Here is an 11,024-nt window from a genome sequence, read left to right as displayed (position 1 = left end):
TTCAAAAATGTATAGGTTTGCTAGGTTTCCCTAGGTGCCGGCAGAGCTAGGGTGCAAAAACTACAGGTAGGCACTTTGCTAAAAAAGGGTCAATTTGTAACTGCAAAATTTAGGTGTCACCACGTTGCAGTTTGCGCCGTGTCCTGTCGCAGGCACAAGGCCGACCCACACAAGTGAGGTACCGTTTTTATTGGGAGACTTGGGGTAATTCAGATTTGTAAATCAACTGTTATTACCAATTGAGCTTTTGCGCATTTCTCCCTTTCAATGAAAGACATTGTGTAAAAAAAAAAAATTGAAAAATGACCAATAATTCTCATGCTAGTATGAGTATTCCCAATTTTGAAAATTAGCAATTATATACTGTTTCTGAACTCTATAATTTGTACCCAATTCAGAAATACATAGGTGTCTTTCATACAGATTTTTCCATGTATACATTTTCCACGACAAAGTGCTCTATACCCAGTAAATGAAAAAATACCATTACAAGTTGCTGCTCAGTTTTTGGATCTGGGTTCGTCGGGTTCTTGGTAAAACTACAAGTCCTATATATCCCCACAACCAGGAACGTCTAACGGATGTAACGGTATATTGCTTTCCAAGAGCTGTCAAAATTAGAAAAAGTTATAGGTGAAAACGTTGAGACAAAAGGCTTTTTTTTTCAACAAATATTCAATTATTCCAATATTTAACTGTTAGTTTCTATAAAGAAACCTTCATGGATTTAGACAAATGACCCCTTTCTGAATTCAGAATTTTGTCTACTTTTCGAAAATGTACAGCTTTCTAGGATCCATTATTGCTTTCAAACTCATTTCTACCATTAACTGGAAGGAGGTGGAAAGCTCTAAAAATAGCAAAAATAGGCTATGTCCCAGAAAAATGCCAAAACTGTGTAAAAAATGTCAATTCTCTGACAAAAGACTGTCATTTCCTAAAAGCTGTGAAAATGGAGATTTCAGCCCCACAAACCCTTTTTTGATAACATTTTCAGGGAAAAACCCAGAGGCTTTCATTTGCAGCCCGTTTTCCCCATTTTTCTGAATAAAACAAAAAAAACACTATATTTTGGTTAATTTCCGGGGCCCCTCCAAGGGAATCCACAAACCCTGGGCGCCTTTAGAATCCACATTATGTTGGAAGAAAAGGACGCAAGTTAGGCGTGGATACCTTATGTGGTCAAAATGTTACAAGGGCCTAAGCGCGCACTACCCCAAATCGCCAAAAAAGGGCTTAGCACAGGAGGGGAAAAGGCCTAGCAGCGAAGGGGTTAAAAATGTGTTTGTTTAAAGCAGTCCCTTTGCAGAGCCCTATTTTTATCCACAATAAAAGGGGTTGAATGGTCAACAGATCGTAGAGATAGGCCATCTAAAGCTCTTCATGGGCTGTACAGGTGCCTTTAGGTAGTGTGCCCTTGATGGTTGCACATAGAACTTAAACCCAAGACAGCTTTCTGTCCTCCTGTAGAGATGTGCTCATGACTGCCAGGAAAGGAGACAAATTGAGCCTGCAGTGGAGAGAGGTGTTACCTCCCTCATGCAGCAAGCCAGTCATGTTTTGGGCCAAAAGGCGAGCTTCACAGCTGAAGCTGCCTTAGAAGGGCAAATGTGTAACCCTTCAGAAAGGGGCAGCTGCATTGTTTATGCAGACTAGCAGGAAGAAGAGGGGAAACCTGTTGTCAAACTGGTTTTTGAGAGGAGTGTAGTTCCAATTTATAGCCACACCTCTGGGGTGGGCTAGGGAGCTCTGGATGCCAAGAGAAGGGGTCTGCAATCATGGGAATTGGCAGAATGATGTATCCCGGGACAGCCAGATGCCACACTTTCCAGAAGGTGATCAGCAGGGGGAAGGGAACCTAGGTAGCCCATTGGCTACCAACCGCATCCTTCCCTGAGGGCATTTGCTGTGCATAAATAGGGCACCCCAGGCACCCAGAGCTCAGTTCTTGACTGGACTGGAAAAAGGACGGAAGAAGGACTCCCCTGTTGCACCAAGTTCCTGGTGAAGAGAGTCTGCACTGACGTGGACTGCACCCACTGATCCTGGTGCCTAGCAAAGGAGTGGAACTGTGTTTACTGTATCCTGCTCAGGGAGAAATGGTCTCCAGAGCCCAGCCAATGTGAAGAGACTCCAATGGTCAGCCGACTGGCCTCTTGTTCACATCACAGGGACACAACAGCGAAAGAAGCCTGCTAAGTGCAAGGCCCCTCATCACCTTCGTGGACTGAGGGAATTCTGTGGATGTGACTGCAACACATCCAAAGCATCCTCAAGCATCTTCAAGCATCCTGTATCCTTAGCATCAGGACCACTTCCATCTTCTGAGGAGGTAAGTGTTTCTGAGGGCCTTGCTGGTCACCCTAACTGGCTCCTTGCTAGAGTGGTCACTGAAGTTGGTCTCCCAAATTAACTCTAACCTACCGCATTACAACTTTCACAACTTTTTACTGACAAAGTTTTCTAAGTGTCAAAGTTCTTTCATTTCCCAGTGCTTATTGGTAGTTGAGTTAAATGCTGTGATTTAGTATGCCTTGTAAAATCTATATCTCCAGAACCTCCCTGGGTGATATTTTTTATTGTGGTGTCTAAAAATACATAATATGTAGTCTATCTTGATTAATTGGTATTAGGTTTGCTTAGTGTCTTGTAGATTTCTTCTTCAATTGTTTTGGTGCTGTTTAAATGCTTTACGCTTGTTTCTTTCTTTAAGCTTTGGTGATCAGGCCTACAGCTACCCAGAGTTCAGCTGAAGGTTTTGACTAACGAAACCTAAGGATCCTAAAGGGGTTTTTGAGTGTATTACATTGTGAGGTTGTACAACCACATTATACAATACACACCGTTTCCTCACATTTAGTAGTCCCGTTCAAATATTAGTACAGCTGAGGTGTCAGCAAGTAACCCTGTACCCGCTGAGGGGACTTCTAATGTTTCTGCAGTAAAAATGACATTTGGGGTTTTTATTGTGAGGACCATATAAAAATATATGTCTTACACTTTAATAAACTGCACCTCGACTTCGGGCTCGATAGACCTTCTGTAGGGGTGACATCTGTATTCAAGAGGTTTGTTTGGGCTTTGCAAATAGTTTAAATGGCAAAATTGAGTTAGCAGCTTAAAACTGCTCTGCCAGTCTGCAGTGGCAGGCTGGGAGACATGTTTGTACGTTGTCGCAACCAGGGTGGCACAATAAGTGCTGCAGCTTTGGTAGGACACTTTAACTTACAGGCACTTGGTACCACTAGTACCAAATATTAGGCTCTTATAAGTAAATACATTTATACCAATTGGGTGTAAGCCAAAAACCATATACTTTGGAGGGTCATAACACTGGCTGGCAGGCCGCAGTGCAATCTCTGAGTCAAAACACCAACAAATCTTTGGGGTTGATCATGCAAGAAGAGGCATTTCCTTACACAGTTCCAATGTTCTCTGCAAAATAAGGCTTTGTTTTGTCCTTTACTTGCTCTATCTATTCCTGGAGAAATTAGGTCTGACCTTCACATACATGTTTATTTAAATTGCTGAGAAATTGAAAAAGCAATTCAGTGTAATTTTGAAGGAATAAAATTCAAGATTATATCAAATTTTAAAAAATCGTAGGTAGACGTAGGTAACAGGCCGCCTGCCACGCCTGGAAACTAATACGTTGTACCGCGTGATGCACCTACCCCCTGCTCGTTGAAGTATTTTAGGAAAACACCTCAAGTTTTTATTGATGCTCCACATTTTTGAGAGCACCTCACCTTTGGTACAATTTACCACTGGTTTATTAAGGATTTAGGACAGGGTGAGTCTTTTAGGGGGCTCATACCTTCCATCTCCTTTGGTCCTGATGAATACCGGGAATTTTCCCTGACGGTTGAAACATGTTGACCAACGCACTATGAACACATACTGAGATACGTAGGTCGTAACTCCCCTTCCAGTATCTCATTCTTTATTATTTTAATATTGTCCAGTTGCTTTTCATTAAAACTTACTCACAAAGCTAAACCAGGACAATTTTTAACACTATATTTTTTTGCACTTACACCTCACAACCTGCTCCACTGCATTCCAGGTGTCGAAGCACACCCTGGTGACGCTAGGCCACCAGGGTGGACCCCGATGATGAAGCATGTCACCACTAGGTGGTGAGTGAGGGGTTTTATAAAAAGGAATATTTATTCCACTTTTGGAAAACCTTCAGCCTGCTCATCGGGTGTTACTCCTCCATTTGTTTTTCAATATTGACCAGGGGAATAGGAGTATCCCTCGTCCATCGTATGTGGACACAATCCCTTACTCTCCCACTTGTTTTTTCGAATAATGAACAGCCTCATCCTACCCCAACACTATGTAGTATCCTCATTTTATGTCTTTATGTTCCCCTTCATCTTGTAACTAGTTGCTCAGCCAGTGTGTGAGTTCTGTGTAGAATGTTAGTGTGATTGACATGAGTGGAATGCTTGGGTGCGTCTACTATGTCACCTGAACACGTGGGGCCAGCCCACTACACACTACCTATATATTTAGCCCACAGAAAAGAAGCTAAATTGTATATGCAAATGTGCAGAAGCCACAAACTCGTTATGATCTGCTGTCTCCAGAACACTTTTGAGATTTTTTTCCATTGCTTTGTTCCAGGAGCGGTCAGTGGTGGGAGTGCTGTCGGGCAGTGACGTGGGGTGGGGGAGGGGCAGGGTGGGGGGTAGTAAACTACGGAATACGGGCAAATGCAGGTAAGTAAACATATAAATAAATAAAACAAATGTTGTTGCGCGCACTGCATCGAATTTGTCGATGCAGTGCGCGCAACGAAATTCGATGTATTTATTTATATGTTTACTTAGCTGTATTTGGCCGTATTCCATAGTTTACAACCCCCCATCCTGCCCCTCCCCTGCCCTACGTCACCGCCTGGCAGCACTCCCACCACCGACAGCTTTCCACTTTCAACAAAATGAGACATTTAAGGGGGTGTGCTCTGTTTGCACTTCTCTTTTAGCCTTGGTTTGAGGGGGGCTGACTCAAGAGGGACATTTTGTAACAGCTTGCAGTGCTAGCTCTTTGTGAGAGACACTTTAAGGACTGACTTGAGGAACTGTACCTTTAGCAGCAGCATGATGATTCTGCTACATGCAGGCTGAACCCTCCCCAACCCTGAAAAAAAAAGAAAAGAAAATCCATTATTCTTGATGACATTATGTAAGAACTGAACGAAAGTAAGCTCTGAGCTCCATGGATGAAAGGAGAGCATTTCCTTTAATGTTTCAGACCTGGATCTCTGAGATTTAAGGTCAAGGCAGACTCTGACATGTGCAGGCCTGGACTGGCCATAGCGGGCACCGGGCAATCCCCCGGTGGGCCGCATGGGTGGGGGCCGGTTTTGGGCCCCAGGGGGCCGTTTTTGTTACAGGGTCGTTTTTGCAGAATAGCTGCAAAAACGGCCCTGTACCTGAAAATCGGTCCCGGCAAAGAGCTCAGCGGCACCTCCAACCCCCCGAGTGGGGAGGGGGCCGGCCGAGCCCTTTGCCAGGGCCGGTTGTGGTTCCCAGTCCGGCCCTGGACATGTGTGGAAACGGTTCTGTGAAATATCGTAGGACGGAATGGAATGTGCTGCGAAAAAAAAAGCAGACAAACTCTCTGGCTTCCATTTTATTGAACTGCAGTCTGCAGCGCCTTGGTCTCGCTGTAGACTCCTCTCTCCTTTATGTGCTTCGAGAGTAATAGTAATGCATGTAAACAGCATCAGCAAATTAAAGCCAGGTGTGTTGGCCTTGCCAATACTTGTTTAATCCTCTACACTCACAGATTCCACCAGAAAGGGAATTGACTTCATGATTTTGTTTGGAAACACCTAAGCAAATAAAACATTTTCCAGTCAGATGAGAAAATAGCCTCGAGAAAGCTCTTCTCGGTGAATAATGATTTCTTTAATGAGGATGACAATATATTGGTAGAGGATATTGCATAGACTACAACTGAAACAATTCATGTCTATTACTTGTATTCAATAGAGACAATTAGGATATCATGAATAAATCAGTGATTCAAGCTACTAGCGGAAACGAGAATAAAGCGGTAGCGTAATATGCTGATGTGGGACAAGGGGGTGGCCACAACACTCAAATATCCCCCACTCTGCACCAAGTCACGAATGTCATCCAATGAGCGAGTGAGGAAGTCGAGCCTGGCACTTGTTCAGGGAGTTAGTCATGGGTCAAAAAATTGTAACAAAAAAACGGCAGAGGCTTTTCCTTCTTTCTGTCTTTTTGTCACGTTTCCCTCTTGTTCCCTCTTTTATTGGCTTCTTTTTTTCCCCCGACTTTTTTGCACCCATCTTTAGTTTTCTCCATCCAGACTTCTCGCCATCTTCCATGCATTTCTCCCCCATCCACCTTTGTCTCCACCGCCCCTCCCTTCCTTTATTTTTTCGGTTTGTGCTCTCTTGTCTCGTTTGATACCAAATCTTATAACGCATGCATTGTTATTTTTGAGCTCCTGTTCAGAGCCCGAGTCCGCGAATCAACCCCAAAGAAGCCTTGCATAACAATATTAAGGTTTTATGTTACACACACCTGCCCAGTGGTACCCACCAACTGTTCCAGTCCAGCTGTTACAAAATGATGGAGGGGGGTCATGTCATGAGACCCTTTGGATAGATTACTGTATAATATAGGGTAGATTATAAATAGATCCTGATTATATGTATCCAGATATTTCCCAAAATACCTGCATCCTATTCTGTCAACACGATTTATAACAGGATGAATGAATGGCTGTCAGCAGAGATATGATAATTGGCTTAATTGGGTGCTGAATAAAGTAGCAAATGGTACCAATGAGCCTGTACTTACGTGGCATTTTTTCGAAGCCATGTTTTTCTAGCGTGCCTTACAGTTACAAGTGTATAACGCAATTATTTGTACTCCATATTAATTGGCAGTCACTCAGCTTTAGAAAGCTGCCTAATGAGCAAAGCTCGCCGGAAGTGGGCATTTCAAACCACTGGAAAAGACAAGTCTGCTTTGAGGGCGCTTTAGAGCACTTCAAAAGAACCTTTCAGCTCAGTTTATTGGCAGTTTCGTAAAATAATCCTTAATTTTGGCAGTGAATTCAATGACTTGTATTTTTCAAAGTGAGATATTTCACAAATGTGACATATTTCTAGATATTTTACATATTTCTGGATAGGAAAGGTGTTCGCTAACAAAGGAGCCTCGTGCCAAGATTTCAACATATTGCACAATGGTAGTACCCATGTGTTTTACCACCCAAATAATTTTATGGCAGTATTAAAAACAGGTTACCAACTGTGCATCTGCTGGAAGGTTATACAATGCCTCAATGTGACATTGAACATAACAGTTTCTTCGGGAGGGTGAACTTTCAACCCCAGAGCACCCTCTTGGTGCTATTGACACATAAGAGCTGCAGCGGTCGCCGGCACAGGTAAGAACAGTGGGGTGGGGCTGGGCGGGGTGGGAGGGGGAGAAGTCGACAGATGATGGAATAGGTAGAGTTAAATAAATAAATAATACCTACTCCGTCTGTCGACTCTACCCTCTGCAGCGCCCAGCCCTGCCCTGCCCCACTGCACTTACCTGTGCCGGCCACCTCTGAAGAGCTGTTTATTGCTACCAAACGTAATGGCACTCATTAGTAGCGGATTCAGAAGGATGAACAGTTAAGTGTTACTGTTGAGATTTGAACCTGTGACCAGAGGGTCAAACACAAATGAAAGAAGTGAATGTGTCAGTCTATTGAGCATCCAGACCTCGCCCTATTTTATGGTGAAACTTGTATACAAGCTGACCACCCCTTCATAATGCTGTTTGTGAGAAATTGGGTTGTTGGTTGAAGGGGGAATGACCCTTGTTCAAGCAACAGCCACAATCCCTGTCAAGGTGAACTACAAAATTCACAAAATTAAGCTGAGCGTAACCCTTTGGTAGCTTGGCACAAACGCTGTCAGGCTTAACCTCTAGGAAATGTGTAAAGTATTTATGCAGCAAACAAACAGTAATACATTGAAAAGACAGCACAACAAAAATCCCACACCAACTTTGAAAAATAGAGAAACTTTAATAAATTAGTTGACAACAAAAAAACAAAAATCCAATCCGAAGGTCCAGAGTTCATATGATTTTTCAAAGTTTAAGCACAAATCTAGCATCTAAAAAATCAAAGGGCCAACTGCTGGCATCTTGTCGTCCGATACTGGGTCAAAGTTAAGAAATATGGCTGACTGCAATGGAGCAAGGATCGTATACAAGAAGTGGATTGAGCCAGGTCTGTGCTTACCTTTTGACTTGGACGAAATTTTCAGGAAAATGTTCTGAGAAGGTAATGTCTTGGGGGGCATGGCTTTAGGCAGTGTCGGAGGAAGGAGCGTCTTCATCTGGGAACCGCTTGACGAAGTTGTAGTGACAATTTCTATGTTCAGACATAGTCACTTTTTTAAAAGTCAAAAATCTCCAGCAGGATAAGGCAGGAAACTGTGACTGATGAGAGTTCCAGGAATCTGGATACACCCTTCCCAGAGGAGCAGCTGAACAAGTTTTGTTGCTGTGGGGAAAAACTTATCACAAGCTGCGGTGAAGTCAAGTAGACTGACGGTGCAACGTGGGCGTTGTTAGACCTGGCACCATTGGCGTGAGGTTTCCCCTGTATTTATACCTTTGCCTCCTGTTATTTTGGTGTGTGTTTGATTGGTTGATGCTTTCGGATGACTGGGTAACAAACTGTACGGCTATCCGACAACAACGCACAACGACGCACAATGCGAGGGGAGGAGCCTGTGGGGAGTGAGCTGGGACTGTTCATTTTCTGATTCCCTGTCCCCCTTACAGCTTGACCAGGTCTCGCGGGTAAACCGTGACCTGTGACCCGCTTACCTTTTTTTTTTATTGAACATTTTATCCCCCTTTTTTTAATACGATACAGGGCACGAAATTGAAATCAAAAATTCATACAATCAAACAAATAAATACTTTGCACATAATGGTTATAAAGAGCACCTTCTACATTTTCCTCTTGCTATATAGATAGCAGGAGATATACAATCACAGGCAGGACTTTCTTTGAAAACATGGAAGCAAAGTAAAGAGTTAGAGGAGAGAGAGAATAGAAAAAGAAAAATAATAAATCCAGGTCACGGTCTAGATTCCTCTTTCCATTGCCTAATCGGATCCCAAATTCGCTCCCCTAACTTTCTCCCCTTTTTCCCCCTTCTAGCGTATATTGCAGTCTCTAGATTATATATCGACAATAACCTGGCTAACCAATGATGATATGTTGGGGGTATAACGTCCAACCAAGCTGAAGCAATACATAATCTCAACACTGCCATTGCGACTAATATGAGATATCCCCGCTCCATATGCCTATCATTTTTATTGACGCCAAGGAGGATTATCGAGGGTGAAAGACTAATATTACTACAAAGCACACTGCTAAAAAATCTCTCTATATCTTTTTGAGTTGTTTGCAAATGTGTACATGTCGCAAACATATGGACTAGATCAGCGTCTGTACTTCCACATCTAGGACAATTAATTCCTGAAATCCCTCCCCACTGTGCAATTCTCGCAGGGGTATAATATAGGTGAAATAGAGTTTTATAATGCTGTGCCTGTAGGGGTGCAGAACATAGGATATTATGCCCCAGCTCTACCGATATTTGAAAACATTCCTCTCCTATTGCCAGCTTGTTCGCCCACTTCTCCGCCATCCTGTCAGTGTCATCCTGCTTCACTTTTATCAGTTCCGAATATAATCTTGTGATCGTACAATCCATGCCTGTTTGTATAATATCCATAATTGTGATTTTACCGAACCCTGCCAACCCCCCCCCCTTTGTTTCGATAAAGCTTCTTACTTGTAGAAATTTAAAAAAGTGTCTCGGGTCTATTCCATACTTTGTCTGCAACTCCGAAAATTGTAATACCCCTTGTGTATTCCTAATATCACCAATCATCCTTATCCCCTCCTCCCCAATTCTCCAAAAGCCAAACCCGTAAATATATCTGCAGGGAGAGTAGGATTCGCACACATCCTAGTTTAAGCATTATATTTCCCTAATCCAAAACTTTTTGCGAATGCTTCCCAGATAGTATAAGCTGCCAAGATCGTCTTAAATCGTGTCCTTTTAAAATAACTCAAATCTGTAAACTTCAAAAACAGGTTCTCTGCTTCTGCTCCCATAACTAAACTGTATATTGCTAATGTGCCGAACTCGTCCTGCCCTTCTGCTTCTGCCCCTCCTAAAAGACCTGCCATATTTTGTAGCGCCGCTGCCCAATAGTAAAGTTTTAAATCCGGCAAGGACCATCCTCCCCTATCTCGGGGCAGTGCTATATACCTAAGTGCTCTCCTTGTCTTTCCTTTTGCCCAAATAAATCTATTAATCATATGCTCACATCCCTTAAACCATTTAAGATCAAACAGAAGTGGAATCGCTCTGAAAATATATAAAAATGTAGGAAAAACCATCATCTTTACAATATTGGTATGTCTTACAATTGAAAGATGTAAATTTTCTAACCTGTCCAAATCTTTCCTAACTTTAGTCAAAATTGGTGTTATATTTTTCTCCACTAAAGTGTCTAAATCAGATGAGATGGTTACTCCTAGGTATACTCCAGCCTGCACCACTCGGTGATCAGAGCATTCCACAAAACAATTTTTTATTATTTGCGTTTTACTGGTGTTCAGAGCATATCCTGAGACTTGACCGAATCTCTTAGCCTCAATCTCAACTTGTACTATGCCTCTGCGGGATTAGGTGTTACTACTGCCAAGTCATCAGCGTATGCAAGCACCTTGCATTGACCCATACGCGTATACAGTGGGGGAATATTCTCACAACTCTCTATTCTACGGATCAGTGGGTCCATGTACATAGCAAATAAAAGCGTGGAGCACGGACAACCCTGTCTAGTGCCTCTCCTTGTTGTAAGGGTGCGGGTTGAACCTGCATTTACCCTGATAGCAGCACTCGGATCTCTATATAATGCCTAACTCGCTTTAATATA

This window comes from Lissotriton vulgaris, chromosome 10 (genome assembly GCF_964263255.1).
Source record: "Lissotriton vulgaris chromosome 10, aLisVul1.2, whole genome shotgun sequence".
In the NCBI taxonomy this organism is placed as follows: domain Eukaryota; kingdom Metazoa; phylum Chordata; class Amphibia; order Caudata; family Salamandridae; genus Lissotriton; species Lissotriton vulgaris.
This window is presented reverse-complemented; position numbering follows the sequence as displayed.